The sequence below is a fragment of the Lichenostomus cassidix genome, chromosome 3, assembly GCF_008360975.1.
Source record: "Lichenostomus cassidix isolate B80296 chromosome 3, HeHo_3.0, whole genome shotgun sequence".
Lineage (NCBI taxonomy): Eukaryota > Metazoa > Chordata > Aves > Passeriformes > Meliphagidae > Lichenostomus > Lichenostomus cassidix.
The window spans coordinates 1,518,232-1,536,068 of NC_139483.1; the positions used below are offsets into that span (position 1 = coordinate 1,518,232).

General features: G+C 48.0%; 1 protein-coding gene and 1 long non-coding RNA gene across 3 annotated transcripts in view; one reads left to right on the forward strand and one right to left on the reverse strand.

Annotated features, from left to right (window-relative positions):
- Positions 1-3,588: 3,588 nt before the first annotated feature.
- On the reverse strand, positions 3,589-6,304 carry LOC146438852 (uncharacterized). Its single transcript, XR_014851205.1, has 3 exons — positions 6,213-6,304; positions 5,965-5,995; positions 3,589-3,819 (listed from the first exon to the last, which is right to left on the reverse strand). It is a non-coding gene; the product is annotated as an uncharacterized LOC146438852 (long non-coding RNA).
- Positions 6,305-11,173: 4,869 nt separating this feature from the next.
- The window catches only part of SNAP25 (synaptosome associated protein 25), a 61,610-nt gene continuing 54,946 nt past the window's right edge, over positions 11,174-17,837 (forward strand). Inside the window, exon 1 of one of the 2 annotated variants that reach the window (XM_085054006.1) lies at positions 11,174-11,423. The gene's annotated coding sequence lies outside the window, so the exon portion shown is untranslated. The remainder of the gene's footprint in view (positions 11,424-17,837) is intronic. The other variant, XM_085054005.1, reaches the window with a different exon arrangement.

Sequence of the window (17,837 nt, forward strand, 5' to 3'; positions counted from 1 at the left end):
TGCTTTAGGCACTACTGTCATGTTCATTTATAGTTGACGGTGTTTTATTCAAATTATAGTGCATCCATTCCTCCCAAAACCCACTCTTGGAAAAGGCTATATACCAGGAAAGAAAAATATAGGACTTGTACAGAATGTTTTAAAAATCAGGAATTTATAAAACTCAGTAGCTGAACTGTAATGCTAAGATTCAGATTATGTCCTGAAAACTGCTCCTGCATTGAAAGAAGGGGAGAATTGTTTCACATGCTGTTTTTTGTTGCTCTTCAGATGCTGTCCCACAGGCACTGCAAAACTACAGTTTAGCTCTACAGAATAGGTTAAAAAAAAAACCAACCAAAAACCAAAGAGAAAACAAGAGACTTCTAGCACAAGTTCTTCCCTGCAGTCTGATTTTCAGTGCAGGCAGGTGGAGCTGAGGGCTCCAGCCAGCACGCAGCATTCTGCTGGCTGGGGATGCAGCAGTCTGCACAGTGATTGCTCAGTGTGCAGAGAGGGATGCTGGCAGATTGGCTCTGAAAGATCTTTAATACAACCAAAAGGATAGAATTCATTTAGCCAGAAAAGATAGAAAAGACCTTTTGCAATAATATCAATAAAATCTCATTCAATCTCTACCCCCCTCTAAATCCCCACTGCAAATTTAGGACTGATTTATCATCAACTGGCTGAGACAAGCAATTAAAATAGAACATTAGAAGAGACTTAGGTGAATTCTGCACCGTGTGTGGATATGTGGCAATAAATCTGTTCCCTGGCAGTGTGTGGGAGAATTCCTCCCTACTGTGGATTCATACCCAGCACCAGGCAAGGCCTCAGCTGCTTATTGCCAAATAAGCAGTGGGACTGGTGCATAGGATGGCAGCAACCCAAGCTCTATATGCGGGAGGAAAACAGTGCCAGGACTGACTCTTCACACAGGTAAGCTAGAGACAGCATCTCCTTTTCCACGAGGAAATGTCATGCCAGATATTAACACATGCAGGCTGCTCCTCCCTTCAGCCTGGGCTATATTGTCTGTTTATGGGGGAAGATAAAAACAACAAATTGTACAGAGCCTTGATCCTCCCCCCAGCAAAACCAATCAATGTCACTAAACAGATCAATTGAAAGAGAAAGGTTCCAGTACCTTTAGCACACCCAGAAGTTTCTTCAGCTTCCAATGTGAACAAGGCTGTGTTATGAATGGTCATGTATGTCACAAAACAGTAACAGCTGGAAGTTTTGGACAGCCCCTGTGCCATCACAGGAGGGCACAGCAATGCTGCCCTAGCCATGCAGGGCCACATTCTGGCTCCCATCAGAAGCACATGTGTGGGGAGCAGGAAAAAAAAAATGGAAAATTCCTGGGAGGAGCCTCCAAAGCTTAGGAGGCAGCATATGATCCAACTCCCCCGACACCAGCAGGGCATCTCCTACTCTGCCAAGCTCTGTACTGTGACAATCTCTGGTCCATTTTCTACCAGCTGTGGCTGGAGGTGTAAGTGCTGGAAGCACAGCTTTCAAGTAGCTGAAAGCTAGAAAGCAAGTATGTGCTCCAAAGGGACTATTTTTAATTTCCTTGAGTACCACGTATTTGGGGCTGGACTCCCAATGAATTCAAATAGCTGAGATTACCAACAAGCCCAGTGCTGCTAAAATCACCCAAATGAAGGAAGGTGATCTCCTACCTTGAAAGGACCTTGGCTCCAGCACAAAGCTATTTCTGCCTTGGCATGATCGATTCTGCCAACCTGCTGGGCTTTTCCTGCAGGAGAGCTCAGATCTGCTCAAGAGTTCTTCTGCAGAGAGGCTCCAGTGCTGACACAGAGAGCATCACACACTGAGGCATCAGGGCCACATGCCAGGTGACTCACAGGAGCAAGGGGACACTCAGAGACCAAATCAAATCACAGAACCATATGATATTCTGAGCTGGGAGGGACCCACAAGGATCAAAGCCCAGCTCCTTGCTCCCCACAGGACATGCCCAGGAATGCCACCACATGCCTGAGGGTGTTGTCCAAATGCTCCTTGAACTCCGGCAGCCTTGGTGCTATGACCACTTCCCTGGGGAGTCTGTTCAGTGCCCAACCACCCTCTGGGTGAAGAGGCTTGAGAGTTAAAAGCTCAATCAGCCTCTGTGGGCCTTCCCTGCAGACCCTTCCTACTCCCTGAAGGCTCACTGCCTTCCAAGGGTCCTGCCCACTGGCAACAGAAGCTGCTCCACTCCCTGCTCTTCTGCCAGCCAGAGGCTCTGCACCACACTGGGGCATGGCTGGGGAGGCAGAAGGATCATCCTGACTATTGGGGCATACATTCAGGGCAGGTGGCTTGGGGTGGAGCTGAAGATTGAGCTCTGGAGGGCAGGAGCCTGAGGCAAGAGACCCTGAACTGGCACTGACCCACCCAGAGCCCAGCCTGCAGCTTGGATCCCAAACTACCTGCCCTGGATATATTCCTCAACACTGGCATAACAGGCACAAAAGACAGGCTGCAACAAGACCATTTTCATGTGCAAACCATCAATCCAGATCATGGTGGCAAAGAAGCTTCCCTGTAGCTTGCTGTGCCTTGGGGTGCTCCAAGGCCCACAGCCCTTTCTCACTTCCCAGGAGATCAGCAACAAAGGGCCACAGTCCCTTTTCTAACCCTCTGCCACAGAGGGGACATCAGCTCCATTAAACTTGTGCCTTTGCTTCCACCAAGGCTCACGTTTCCTGCAGAGAGGCTCACAAAGAGTGCCCATCGCCTCTGCTCAGCCTCAGAGTCACACCAACAGCCCAGCTCCCAGCTGAGCAGTCCCCAGCATCCCTTGAGACCATCACAGCAAAAGGAATGCCTGAGGCAAAGGCCTATTTTAATCTCCCTGTTATCTGGATCATCCTGGTCATGAGGAACATTACATTGTTTCAGCTGTAGTAGCCACACTAAAATAACAAGGTAATAATTAAGATAGATTATTATTTCTCTAGTCATTTTTAACTCCATCCCTTCACCTTGGAAAGGTGCTGGGAGATCATGGAGAAGCCCAGGTCTCTGGGCATCTTTCAAAAGCATTTTTGACATGAGTCAGAGACAAAAGTGCCACAGGCCTGCTCTGAAGCCCACAGCAAGAAAGGAAGCACTGCTGTGGGCACTGACACGATCTGGAAAGGCAGCTGAGCTTGCTAAGGGCTGAAATGGCTTAACAGAGGTGCCAGGCTAGGTTTCATCCTCACCTGGGGGTGTTCAGTTGTGGTCTGGGCTGGCTCTGAGGGACTCCTCTCAATAAAGGGTCTTTTTTTGGCAAGTGTGAGAGCTGCAGACTGACTGGTGGGTGGTTGCTCAGACAGTCTTCAAGTAATGAGGATTTTTCCTGCATAAGAGAGAATCTCTAGGGAACTATTTTTAAGTGATCCAATCGCAATCCATATCATCCCTCAGTCCAAAGCTGTATGCAGACCTGTGTTGAAGTCCACAGGAAATTTTGGATTTTGGCTCAGGCTTCCACTTTCTCAAGTCCTTTCCTCTCAATTTCTTAACACTGCAAGAGCAAACCTTGATCAGGCAACATGAAAGCAGCTCCCTCAGCATGGCAACACACTCAGGCCTGACCCAAAACACCCCCTACCACACCAGGGCCGGGCTTCACAGCAGTGCAGCTGGGCAAGTGTTAACACACTCCAGTGTTTGGTATTTGCATGAAAAATGTAGATTCAGCAGAAAACTAACATCTCAGATTCAGCTTCATATTATGCATATGCCTCATGTGAAAACAAGGCCCACTAGTTGCTCCAGAGGCATCCATAATTGTGCATATTTAGAAACCAGCAGGTGAAAGAACACTCCTTAAAACACCTGAAAAATACCAAGGGCAAGAATTAGGCTGCAAGAAGTAGACTTTTCTTCACAGGAGCACTGGTTTCTCAAAATATTTTGAATGTTTGTGAGTTTTTTAGGAGAGGGAAGGAAAAAAAAAAACCACTCCACATTCAGAAGCCGGGGACTTCTCAACCGATTTGCTTCCCTCATTTGTAATTTTCAGCAAGTTTCTCTATTAAAAAAATATAAATTATTTGCAGAACACTAGGAGAGGAAATTGAAATAACTCTCAGGAAGTTACCAGGGCAGTTTTCACTCCTATTTTAGAGATATATGAAGACATTGACCCATAAATCATCAGAGACAGCATTCCTGTTAGACCAGGGATGCATTAGACTGCTTTTTGCCTCAAACAAGGGTGAGGAATACTGTCAGGAGTAATTTTAAACCTACTGCAATATATATGGAAGCTGAGGAACAAAAGGGTTAACACCTTAAGCTACATATTTGTCTGGTGTATCTTAAAACTCAGTCCTGTTGTATAGAATAAACCTGGCTTCCTTTGAGTCACCTGAATTATCCTAGATGCACATCCATGTGACAAAGTTGACATCGTGGCCCAGAGGAACATTTGTCATTTCCCCTGGAGTGGGTTCCCTGTCTGATGTAGTCCGTTTTCAGGCAGAGATTAAACAGACACATCAGGCTTTCCCAAGAGCCCGTAGTGACAGAAATGAGTCTCCAAAAGGATCAGCAAGCTTCTGCCTTCCCTTTGCCTACCAAAGAGAAAGCTCATCCCCAGGCAGTTGCCCTGCTGGCTTTCCAGGCTCTCCTTGGAGAGGTAAATGACAGAGGCAGCACCAAGTCCCACTGAGCAGATGTAGAGTAAACAATACGTGAAGATGGAAATATTTCCAACCTCAACAGGGGAGGAGGAAGCAACAGGAAGAGAGGAAGAGACAGATTCAAGCCCAGTTTCAACAGGGGAAGAGCAGCATGTTCTGTGAAACCATCAAGGACTGTGCCAGGCAGTGCTCATAGAGGGGCTGATGCTTTTGTAGCTCAGCCCAAAGCACCAAGTTTCAAGGTGGAAGTGACTTTTTCCAGAATGATACAGCTGTTCAATATTCAGGCTACGAGGAAAACCCAGGTCCCTGCCCTCCTTCTAGAGCTTGGTCTCTTCCTCCACTCTGCACAGAAAATAGCAAGAGAATTTGCCAAGGAGAAAAAACCATTCTTGCACAGCACAGCGAAAAGTGGAGCAAGAAGTGTTCCCCAAAAGTCAAAACTGAAAACCAACAATAATCTTGTGATGAGCAGTAACACTTATGGGCTGCTCAAGGAACAGCAAGCCCACTTGGCTGACATAGTTCACATTAATGATCTATGTTGTGTAAAACCTAATGGTGAGCAATACAGTCCTAGGATCTATAAACCCTGGATCTCAAAAAAACCCAAACAAAGCAACAAAAACCAAACCAAAGACAAAATATTATGCCTGTCTGTCAAAGCCTTCACCCGGAGCTACTGAGTCTCCTAATCCTGGAAGCTCTCTAACACCACACCTGGAATGAGACTCCAACTCTCTGCTCAGATAAGGACTCAGCTTTTAACATTAAGTTTCTCACTGAAAGTAGCAGATAATGGCCCTGACAAAATGAGGCCTTGGGGGCAAAAGAATCCCTGGGACTGTGCCTACGTTAAAAAAAATAGAATTGTATGCTTGACTGGACAGCACATCTCTCGTTTTGTCTAACTGAGGATGATCTAAAGTCCTGTTGTGTGGCAGGCAGCTCACAGATTAAGACTTAATGAGTGAGGAAGCCTTTCCTTCTTTTTCTGAATCACTCCTATGGATGCCCAAGGTTATTGCAAATTATTGCATCAACACTGAATCATTCCCTCCTTGGCATATTTAAGTACGATTCATCCCCTCCATAAATTTTTTTTCATTCCATTGAACCCAAGAAATATAAAAGGGGGAGGAAAAAGCCCAACATCCTTACTTTCAGCATCCCAAGTCACTTAGTCTAATCTTGAATATTAGCTACACAACCAGACAGCAGCACTAGTTGTTACATGAGGAGTTCAGAAGCAAAGGGAAAGGAGCAGGTGAAGCAAGCCCAGGAGACATCCAAAAGGAAAACATCTTTAAAGCTCCCCTGAATTGGTGACACTTACCTGTTTGTTCCTTCTGTGCCTCTGGGTTTCTCTGAAATAGAGAAGAGCAATTATGAAGTGACCCACTTTCCTCCTGTTTAGTGTAAGGAGAAAACAGGGGGAAGGGGAAGAAGGGGAGGAGAGGAAGAGTTGCAAAAGTATAATATCAAAGGGTAGAGAAGGAAAAAAACCCCAAATCTTTACAGCAGGTAGGAGGGTAAATTGTGATGACCCAGTTTAAAGAAAGAGCAGGAACTAGACCTACTAACAGTCAACACCTTCCCACGCACTCTAAGCAGAGGAAACAGCAAGGCAGAGGAAAAAACTCTGTGCTCACAGCTCCTCTTCAAGCTGCAAACTCCTTCCTCCAGGACAAAGTTTGTGCAAGGGAAGTTTCATGACAAAAGAGGGTGTGTCTCTCACCAGCCATTTCAGCTGCGTAAGGGAGGGGTGCAGCCACAGACACATCCTGGTTGAGATGGAGCAAATCAGGGCCACGTGCAAAAAATTAAGGTCAAAAGAGCTCAGCTATTTTGCACTAGCTGAGGCTGCCTCACAGGTGAGGGTGGGAGACACATCAAGATGCCAGAGAAATGGCCAATCTTTCTCCTTTTAAAAGACTCAAGAAGTGGCATCACCTGTGCTAAAGTCAGAGGAAGTCACCGTGGTGCGATGCAGTAGCTCTAGCTTTCATTCTGGTGTTGGTCAGCACCTTCAGGAAATCCTCATCTGCTGTGCCTTCCAGCATTTGCTATGACAACTGATGGCCCTGAACCAAGAAGCCTGTAGGGCACCCTAGGGACTGTCTGTCCTCTAGACAGAAACCAGTATCTGGGAAGGGAAGGGGCATTCTGGTTTGCTTTACATTTTTGTCTTTTGCCTCCAGATTGGTGAGGTTTCTATTTCCCTGCTTAAATCCCACTTACCTCACTCAGTATAATCAGGCACAAGTGGAATGAAGTTAGTACTCGTGCACCACTTCACACCATTCAAAAAAGATTCAATAAATACTGTAACAAATACATGTATTGTGCAGTTGGCAGTTATAACTAGAAAGGAAGGACCAGCCATACCCTCATCTCCAGGTAGGTTATTAAAAATCATAAGCCAGCTTGTTGAACTCATCACAGGTTTCAAAGCCTGCACACAAAGAGAATTGCACTTTTCAGTTCCAAAAGTCACAGCTGTATATAGACTGTGTTTCCTGTAAACAAGCAACATCTCCCAAAAGCATAACCTTTTCAAAAGTGTGCATTAAATCAGCACTTTAGTTTGCACTCACTTAAAGATTAGTGGTCAGAGGATATGGCTAAAATCATCACATCTCTCAGTTAAGCCTGTGCCCTGCTTTGTGTGACTTCTGACCTTTCTTAATTCAGCTTTAGGCAGGTTTTTGAATTGGTTCCCAAATTAAGGTCACATGCACAGGCAGAGAATTGAAATCTGATGATGGTTTATTTTATTAAATAAGGATTGTTTTCAATTAAAAATGAAGTTTAGCCCTGCCCTGCTGTCTGTCAGAGGCACATAGAGAAAACTATTTCTATATTCCCTTTCTTCTATAAAATATATATCAAATGGCCCTAGTCCTCCTTCCTGGTTGCTCTTCGAGTGACTAGTCAGGAATCAGATACCAAAACACCTTTGGGGCTCTGGTTCTGCACACCTAAAAGAGTGATCAGGAAATTGGTAAGGACTCATCTCCAAGGGCTTATGTGACAATCATATTTTCAGTCTCTCTATTTTTGAACATAAGCCTCAGAGGAATCTTGGCTTGGCCTAAAGTGGAGCACCTGATCATAGACAGGTCCTTAAAAAAGCCCACAGCTTATCTGTGTATCTAGAGATCCTGAAAATGCAGGGAAAAAATTAGGCCCAGCCATTCCCTCAAATTTAATCAGAAGCAGCCTTGGGCACATAGATGCAAGTACTGTTGATGGTCAAAATTCAGACTTACATAAAGAGCAGTGAACGACAGAAGATAATTAGGAGTTCTGCATAAAGGTTTCCATCCTCAAACCGTTCTTATTGCAGAGCCTGTAACAGACTGGGGCATGCCTTGGCATCTCAGCCTGGGAAAAGGAAGAAATCGGAGGGGCTGGGAAATGTTCAGTGCCAAAGCAGGTACATTTTTCCTCCTTTATTTGCTTTATGCTTAGTTTAGTTTATTTCCCAGCCACATGCTTCAGGCATAGATGAGCAGCACTTGGATAAACAAGGTATTTCCCTCTCTGCTGAAAAAGAAAAAAAAAAAAAAAGGAAATATCTGAGGAAGGTGGAGAGAATCAAGGCAATCTTTGTGTTACAATTGACTCTAAGAGAGCCCAGGAATGAACATCCAGGACCTGGTGGCACTGTCAGCATTTTGGTGTTTCCCTCACTTGGCTGCCTCACAGCCCAGCTTTGCAGCATGCAGGGGTGTGTGTTGGAGGCTGAAGGTGATGCTGTGAGCAGCCAGGAAGCTTCCACTGCCCACAGACCTCAAACCCTGGACAAAACAAGGGCTGCTCTTTCCCTTTCTAAACCTGCTAACCTGCTGCAGGCTCTGCCTGTTCTGCCCTTCACCAGCTCCTGGCCAGAAATGTGGGAACACTTATCACACTGATCTCTTGCAGGAAAGCATGTTCCCTGCCTCATTATTCATGGCCTGTGCCCACAGGTACTGGTTGTTAAGCCCGCTGAATATTTGCCTGAATAATTAAGAAGGAGCTGAATCATTCTTAGACCAAATTCTGGTTTTCTCTCTCCTGCGACTTCATTTATAGCCTTTGCTTCTCACAGCTCCCCTGTACACAGTGTGAAATGAGTGTTCAAATACTACCAGATAGAGTCTATAAACTCCCGATGTGCTTTTTCTTTCTCTTTTAAATTATCCTCAAAAGATGTTAAAGAATCTGCTAAAATTGCTCAGTAGCACTTATTGCGACAGAAATCCTGGTGCTGCGGTGCAAAAGCCTGCCCCCCTCTGCATCTCCCAGGATAGAGGCATCCACATTCCTGAACAACACAGGAATCTTCCCTCACTCATTTTCAGAATAACCGTAGGAAAGGTAGTTGTTCCTACTAAGCTTAATGGGCAATATTCGTGATCCATTTAATGATTCTGCCTTGTGTTGTTTAATGAAACTATGTGATTTCTGCTGCAGCAGAGCTGGAAAATGAATCTTAAACTGAATCCAGTTTTCTCACTGGAAAACTACCTCTTATCCTCCTCCCACTCCCTCCCTGCTTTCTCTTCCTTTTACCATTCCTTATATCTCTTTCCCCAAGTTATGCTGCATTTTATTTTGCCTTCACTGCATTTTCCTCCCTGGCTTTTGATACAAGGAGCCAAATACATCTCTGCTGGTATCCAATGGACTGAAATTCTTCTCTGAGGCATTATTGGGCTGAATCCAAGCCCAGCCAGCATTTTGGAGAGCTGGTGGCTTAGCCAAAACAACAGTTCATAATCTCTCTTCTCCTTCCCTTATCTACCGTTAATATGAATTATTAATAAGTACTAGTATTGCTCTCTGGAAAGTCATACTTATTTCTAAAGCACCTATCAGCCAAGCTGTCTGGCTGAGAATTCCTTTTCAACTTTCCGTGTGTGCTGGGAAGCTGCACGATGCATGCGCAGGGACAGCCTGGATTCCAGACCAGGGCTCGCTCTGGGATTCCTCTTGCCATCTGCAGTGCACACCTAGCCCTAGCGCTGGCCATGGTTAACCCCTGCGGGAGCCGGCCAGGGAAGGTTTGTTTTCCCAAACTGCGTTTATGACGCTAAATCGGTTTCCCTATCAGGCTGCTGTTCCAGTTCTCTCACCTGGAGGGGGGCTGTCTGCACAGTGCTAATCTCAGGCTGTGTTTACAGTCCGTGAACCTGACAGGTTCTCTCCTTCCCTGCGGTTTCCGTGCGCACAGCTCATTAGATACTCTAATGCAGCAGGAAGCCCCTCTCGGCTGAGAATTCCTTTTCGTATATTTAGCAAACTTTTGACGGCTTCCTTTCAAAAGAGACTGAAGGACATATTTTCGTAGGAGAGGGTGAGACTCACAAAGCACGATCTACAGTCACGTTTTTCTGTGGGGAACCACGGAGCAGGGGAGGAGGAATCACCCGCAATTCTCTCTCCTTCTCCCCCGCGCCTCCCTCCCTCCCTTCCCCGTCCCTCCCCCCGCGCGTAGAACCATAACACGAGATGAACGCGCTCCAAAATACAGCTGCATCGCCTTCCCTCTCTTCCGGTTTTCTTCGCCTTGGCGAAAGGGGGGAGGGCAAGAGAAGATGATGAGGATGGAATTATCGCTAATGTAGAGCCGATGTTTTGGCTCTGTCATCTGCAGGCTGTTTGGAAAAGCCTGCACGCAGGGTGTCAGAGTTAAACACAGCCAGTGCTCGCTTATTGCTCGCAGGAGAGGCTCAGGCAGGGAAGAGGGAGGCATCGCCACTCATCTCCTGCTCTGGATGGTTCCATAAATGAAAACACCGAGGCTTGCGGAGCGAAAGGGAAAGGATGACCGAGGTTGCGAAAGAGAGAGTTGCGCTTCTACTGCAATACCCAACCTTCATTAAGATCCCCATTAAGAGATAAATTTTACAAACACACACCGTTTTGTATGAAATGAAAGGATTTCCTCCCCATTAGAAATCACACTGGAGACAGCTCCATTTGCTCCAAATTAGGTACGCTCTGAATGAATATTTTAATTAATTAATGATAAATAAGCCAGGCACTTTCCTGGAGCAGAGTTACCGTTTCCTTCCTCGGCAGCAGTGGGATGTGCAGACTGTGGTGTGTGTGTTCATGTGCGTGCCCAGGCTTTGTTTTTAATTTCTCTCTCTCGTTTTCGAACCTGCCCCTCAAATGATCACTTACAACACATGTCCTTAGCCATGGATTTCCTCCTGTTTGGCTGCTCCGACTTAGAAGGGGGGAGGGAGGAGAGGGAGAATAAACAGATTAACCCACCCAGACCACCGGCAGGATGTTCTGAGCAATAAAAAGAGGGGAGAGAAGGAAGAATTCACACATAAAAATAGAAGCCCACGTAGATTGGCCATATATGGAGTACCGGGGACTTCAGAGGGATACCCTCTTCGGACCACCCCTTTGGCGGAGGCAATCGCTGCTCGGGAGGGCCCGTGCCCCCCTGCCCGGGCTGCTCGCCCGCAGCCGCGCTCAGCCCCCCGCCCCGACCCCGGCCGCAGGGAGGCGGCGGCGGGGCGGCTGCGGGAGCGGCGGGCCGGCGGAGGGAGCGGTGCGGCGGCGATGACTCAAACCCGCCCGGCCCGCTCTGCCCCCTCCCGCTCCCCCCGCCGGGGAGGGCTATTAAAAGCTGCTGACGTAGGAGCGGACGGCCATCTTTGATGAGGGCACGGCTCCCGCTCCATTGAAGAAGGAGAGCCGCGGAGGTCAGCAGCCTCCTGTCCTTGCCTCCCGCCCGGCTGCGGCACCGACCCGCCGACCCCGCCGCGCCGCGCTCCGCCAGCCCAGGTAAAGGTGGGACACGCCGCGGGCACCGGCCGAGCAGGGGGAGGGAGCCGTGTTGGCGAAAAGGAAATGGAAAACAGGGTATATTTAAAGTGGGACCCGTTCGGCGTTTTGTCTCCAGCCCCTGGGCCGCCGCGGGGGCAGAGAAAGGCAGGGAAAGAGGGGCTAATTTCGCCTCCAGCCTCATCGCCGGCCGGAGACGGGGCGGGCAGCCGGGCTGTGCCTCTCGGCCGTGCGGGCGGCAGGAGGCCGGCGGGAAGGGAAGGTCGGAGGAGAAGGGGAAGCAGCGCCATTCCCGGCTCGGAGCGGGAAGCAGGTTCTGCGGGCGCTCGGCGCTGCCGGGCCGTACCGGGCTGTGCCGCCCGGGGCACTGCAGCGCCCGCACCGCGCCGGGCTGCGGCGGAGCAGCAGCAGCAGCATCAGCACCGCGGCCAGCGCCGGGCCCGGGCGGCACCGGGAGGGGACGTGCGAATGGGAATGTCTGCGGCCGTGTGTGCGTTTAGCACCGCGGACAGCGCCGGGGCCCGCTCTGGGGCCGGGGGAGGCGCGGTGTCTGTGTGTCTGTGCGTGTGTCCGTGTGTCTGTGTGAGGGTACGTTCAGCAGCACGGCCGCGGGAGCCATCGCGGAGCCCCCCCGGCGGCGGAGGCGGCCGTGCTGCAGCGCCCTGCGGCTCCGCGCCCCCCGCCCCGGGCTGCCCCCCCGGCCGCGGCACCGGGAAGCGACTGACTCCCGACTGGCGAGCGGCGGTGCTCCCTCATTCCAGGACAGGACCGCGGGCAAGCGCACTTGTGGTTGTGCAGCTCAGAGTGAGAAGAGGGAGAAATAAAATTTAAAAACAAAACCAAAGCGAAACCAAACCTAACAACGACCAAAAAAGGCAGCCGACATCAGTTCCTGCGATTAATCGGCGTTTGGCCCCTGTCCCCGGAGAGGTGTTTGTGTAAGAAAGCAGGGGGTTACATAACGCGCAGCCCGCGGGGTCCCCCGGGCCGGCACTGCCCGCAGGGATCACCGGCAGCCCCGGGGCTTCCCCGCAGCCTCTCTCCGTCCCTCCCGGAGCCGCTGCCCGCCGGGCGCCTCGGGCACGGCGTTCCGCGGGCTCCAGCGCTGCTGTGCAGTGCCGTGCCGTGCCGTGCCGTGCCGTGCAGTGCCTGCTGTGCCGTGCTGTGCCGTGACACGGCGGGGCCGAGCCCCGGGCCGCCCCCCCTCCCGCTGTCCGCGCTGCGGAGCGGTGCGGAGCCGCCGCCTTATGTAACTAACGCGGGCTGCCCCGTCACGGCTCCTGGCCGCGGCTCCCCCGGCGCGGCGGTACTCCCTCCGCCCGTCCTTTCCGCTTCCCGGCACCCCAGTCCCCCCGAGACCCTCGGTGCGGCTCGAAGTTGGTAACTTCGCCGCTTTTTTTTTCCTGCGGGGCGAATAAACAAGGGGAGAAAGGGGGATTGGGCTGCGTGTCCAGACACTGCGCTGCGTAGCTGCGTCAAACCGGAGCCGCGGGATCTGCCAGATTTACGTGCTTGGCTTGAATAATCGCCGCTGGTTTCGTTACCAGCCGAAAACGGGGTGCGGGGAAAGGGGGGCTGGTCTGCCGCGCTGCCCGGGGGTGGGAGAGCAGCCCCACAACCCCGACCCGTTTCCTTCCAGCCCTGGCAGCAGCATCCGCAAGGACATGCCTGTCCCGCACCCCCGCCTTGTCCCAGGCACGGAGCGACTCCCGCACGGATCGGCACGAGGGTGGTGTGGGGCAGCCACCCCTGCGTGGGGCAAGGGAAGGGATGGAGCCGTCTGGGAGATGGGGGCTCCGACGGGTATGGCTGGGGAAGCGACTTTCTCCCAGGCCCCCGGCCCCCTGCATGTCCCTGCAAGGAAGCCAAAATAGGGAAAAGCAGCAGTGGTTTTCCATTGCTGCTGTGTAGCGCAGAAAGGGTCAGCCGGGAGGTGAGCACTGAGGAGTTTCATTCCTAGGATGGGTGCCAAAAAGATAACAGAGGTGACCAAAGCAAAGATGCAGGCAGGCCTGATTGGCAAAAGCAAAAGCCTGAGGCTCCCTCTGAAGTCAAGAGGAGTTGCAGAAACTCAGCACATTACAAAACCAAATGAAGCTAGATAGCAACCCCCAAATAAATGCAGCTTAACTTTCTTTCATAGCTAACTAGAAAGTGAGAGTGGCATTTCCAAGAGCACTCGGGACCAGGCTGTGTGTCCATTGAACTCATGGGGGCAGTGAAAGAAAGAACAGCAGAATCCAGCCAGTATGAACCCTCAAAATACATCTAATGAGATGCAGCTCCACTTCGCAGATTTATTGCACCGGAGGTGGGAGCTGCTTTTCAGGTCAAGAGAAAGAGAAAGCTTTTCATTTTTCTCCCTATGCTTTAGATATGGCAACAAATAGCAAGATTAAAGTGCTAAGGCAAATAAAGCACTGTCTCTACCTAGTGCTTACACTGCTTTAACTGAGTGAGGTAACGAAACAAAACGCTTTTCCTGTCAGTGTGAACAACTTCTGCGATTTTTGTGTCTGTGTTACAAGGCTACAGCTGCTGTATTTGTAGCAACCCTCAGGGAAAAATAGAAAGTATATGGCACAGTGTAGGGCTCACTTTGCTAATGATTTCTCAGTAACAAAGAGCAGAAACTGTTTTATCTTTACCTTGGCTTGTTGTCATATAATTACTCTTTTCCTTGCGTTTTTTCCCCCAAATCTCTGTCATAATGTTTTATAACATAAGGAGAGTACTTTCATCTGTACATATATCTACACACATGCACTCATTTCAGAGATTTCTGGCGTTCTAAGCTGGGTAAACCCACCGAAGATGCAGGCTGACTTTGCAGCATTCCTTGGGCCGAGTGCATTTTTCTGTCTGTGGAATCCCATGCCCTGCTACCAATGCAGTCACCTTTGGGCTGGGCCAGTGCCAAGCAATCTGTAACACCAGACTTGGTCAAGCACTTTAGAGCTTTAGAGTCTAAGGCAGAGCAGAATAATGCATTGCTGTAGAGCTGCTGCAGGATGCACTTCTCAGGCAGATCTTGATTACCTCTAGGAAGCTGAACTTTGGAGTGAGCGTAGGGTTCATGTATCTACTCCTGGGAGTGCTGAATATAATTTGTCAAGTCTATATGTTGTCAAAGAATAGTTCATTTCTTTTTAGCTTATTATTTTTGAGCCTCCAACAGTGTCTTTTTCCTTGGTTTCAGTAAACTCTGGCTTTCTTGCCTACTGACCTTGCAGATTTAGCTTGCTGCATCAGATTGCAACGAGCACTTTCTCCAAAACACACAAGTTATATTCCTAGTTCTTGTCTGTCACCCCTTTGTTACTCCCTCCACAAATTCTTAGACACACACAAACTCCCACCAGCAAAATCCGCCTCTTATCTGATCACGATTTTCAATATGCTGTCCCACATCCCACTAAATTTTCTAGGACTTTCCACCAAGCACAAAGACAATTCAACTGCATAGACTCAAAATTGTTCTTCCCTGCTTTGTGATGGCCCCAAGGCTGACATTGCAAGACCCAAAAGTGGATCTGTATGGCCTAGAGGATGTGTTTGAACCACTTGCCCTGTCATTTTAGAAGGAAATTGAGTTTTGCTTTTGCATCTTTCTTCTTGTTCACTTGCTATTTATCTCCTCATCACTTCGTGTTCACCTACAATCCTCTTTTAACTCCTGCTAAAGATCACCAGGATGAAAGGAACAAATTAGGGGCATTAGGACCCTGATGTGAATGGTGATAAGTGTCACCTTCCGATTTTGATTATTCCAGCAAGTCTAATCCAAAGCCAGTTGAAATCAAGGAAAATACTTCCCTGTACATCATTCTGTGGGACTTGTAAAAGAATATTTAGCATTTTAGGTTTTTCAAAGGGAAACAAGTGCTGTGTACATGTCCCCTCTGAAATACACATGCATGCTGTAATTCTAAAGAGAATGTAGTCATTGCATTATAACCTTTTCCTTTTCTCTTTCTTTTCTTCTTTTCTTTCTTTTAAATAATGGGAGACATAGTATCTAATCTTACCCATTGGAGAAAGCTGAATTCTACTACAGGCACAGGGAGGAGAGGAGGGAAACACTTAGTAATTAATCAGGGCTGTTCCTGGCCTTTGAGAACTGAATGTTAGTGCTGACGAATCTGTGCTCTGTCTGGCTATTTAATAGATTTTAAATTTTTTTTCTTTAGAGCTAACAATGCTCTATTTCACTTTTTTTGAATGGGATTTAACTTATTATTGGGCCTCATTGTCAGTTGGTGTGAACCGGCATAACTGAGTGCTGTGCTCCTCTACAGGCCGATAATCTTTCAAGCTGGGACTTCTTGTTCATGTTTTAAACCAAAAATGGGTCTATCTGCTGAAGGAGCAGCACTTCTAAAAAGGGAACTCACTTAAAATGCTCCCCTCCCAAACCCCACCCCTATTTTTTACCACCCTGGTGTCATTGTCACAGTCCCTCACTGCCGAGGTTCGCACAGCCAGTCTGCCTCAGAAATGGTGACAGTGAGCAGTGATGAGGCAGCAGAGGAGGAATCCTGCACATTATGCCTCTATTTCAGGTTGGGTTCTGCTGCACTCTGCTGGTACAAAACACCAGCAGAACTTGTTCATGGTGTAAAACCCAGGATGCTGCTGAATTTTTTCTAAAGGCACGGTTGTGTGCAGAAAAAGTCAGAAATTCCTAGCAGCAGCCATTCATTTTTCTTTCAAGCTGGGAAGTAGTGTGAAGTTTTCCTGCATTACAGTAAATGCACAGGAAAATTATGCTTCTTTCATCAAGTTTTTTAAGGCAATATTCTTAATGTCTGAGACATAGTATTGGTAGGGTGGAAGTACAAAAAAACAAATGCAAAGCCGGGTCTCACTGTACAAGTGTCTAAGACTGAAAGAGGAGAACTGTTCATATATGTTTTCACTATAATTATAGTTTTTCTTGTGCTTTTGATATGACAGAGTTATTGTGCCAGTGTTTACTGGTAGAATCCATGGGCAAAATCAGAGTTACCGTAGCCTGTGTCATTGCTAACAACTAAAATGTATATCCTAGACATTATAAGAGGAGGCCTCATGTAGGCAATTCCTGAAATTAATGCAAGATTTGTTATTTCTTACTCAAAACCTACCAATTATCAGGGAGCTGCACATACAAGGCACTGCAGAGTGTTTGACAGGCCACGTTTGTAACTTTGCATGGATCTCTTTCATCTCTCACATTTTCTCAGTAGCATTCCCTTACTAAAAATCCCAGGCAGCAAATCTCCAAAAGCTTTCAGAGTCACTAGTGTGTCAAAGAGACTAGAAGTTTAGGGATGAAAACTGGAACCCTGATAATTTCACAGCTTGGTGTTTGTCGTGATGTATTTGTTACACTTACTGTCCACCCAAAGGAGAGGAATTCTGTTTCTGAATTGCAATACAGTCATCGAAGAAGTTGTAATTTTATTTTTCCTTTTGTACAAAACAGCTATTTGGAAGATGTGCCAACCTCTTCTTTGGTTCCTATTCCCTTTCCTGGAAATTATAGCTCCCAATGGAACTGTGCAGATGCCAGTTCCTTGATCTGCCTTACAGAGGTAAATGTATTTCCTCCAGCTACTCTAAAAAATTTCACGAAACAAAAGTATACTTCTTCAGAAGAGCTCATCTGTCAAAATAGTGTTACCATTCACTGATTCTTTTTTTGAACAGGAACAGAAGTCTCCCATGCATATTTAAGCATTTTTTAAAATAAAAGGAACTAAAATTAACTTCACTATGCTTTAGATGTAAATTAAAGTTTTCTTTCTCCTCCCTGCACTAGTATTTTTTTGGTTCAGTCTGGTCCCATTCATATCCTTAGGCGCTTCACCATTCACCTCCAAGGGATTTAGCCAAGCTTGCATTTCTGCAGGGAATTGCTGTTTGATCCAGGCTGGCTCTGCTGCTGCCTGGAGCCTCTTCACCCCGTGCCACACGTGGGCACAGAGCTCTGTGAGCTCAGGGCTGCCTGTGCCCAGCTGCACTGACCCCACCAGCGACTGGCATTGGTAGGAGAGAAATTTCTGTTCCCTGCTTATTAGGCACAGACATCTCGCAGGGATAATTTGTTCCCATAGAAAATAGTAGGAAGGCTCTGTTGATTTATTGGACTAGAGATGTTTGGTAACATCTGAACTTCAGATACTGGGGGCTAGGGCTTTAAACGCCAGAGCTGCACACGGAATATCTGGATTCAGATGGAAGTACCACACGTTAAATAAATGGAGTGCCTCCATCCATAAAAGAAAAAGCTGAGATTAAAACAACTTTCAGTTTCCATTTCTCAGTTTCAGACATAGGACAACTACCCCCTATCTCTGAAAAGGTATTTTTATGAATATTAGGGCATAGCAGTTTCCACTGCCTGGGGTTGGTGACCTAAAATTGATACCC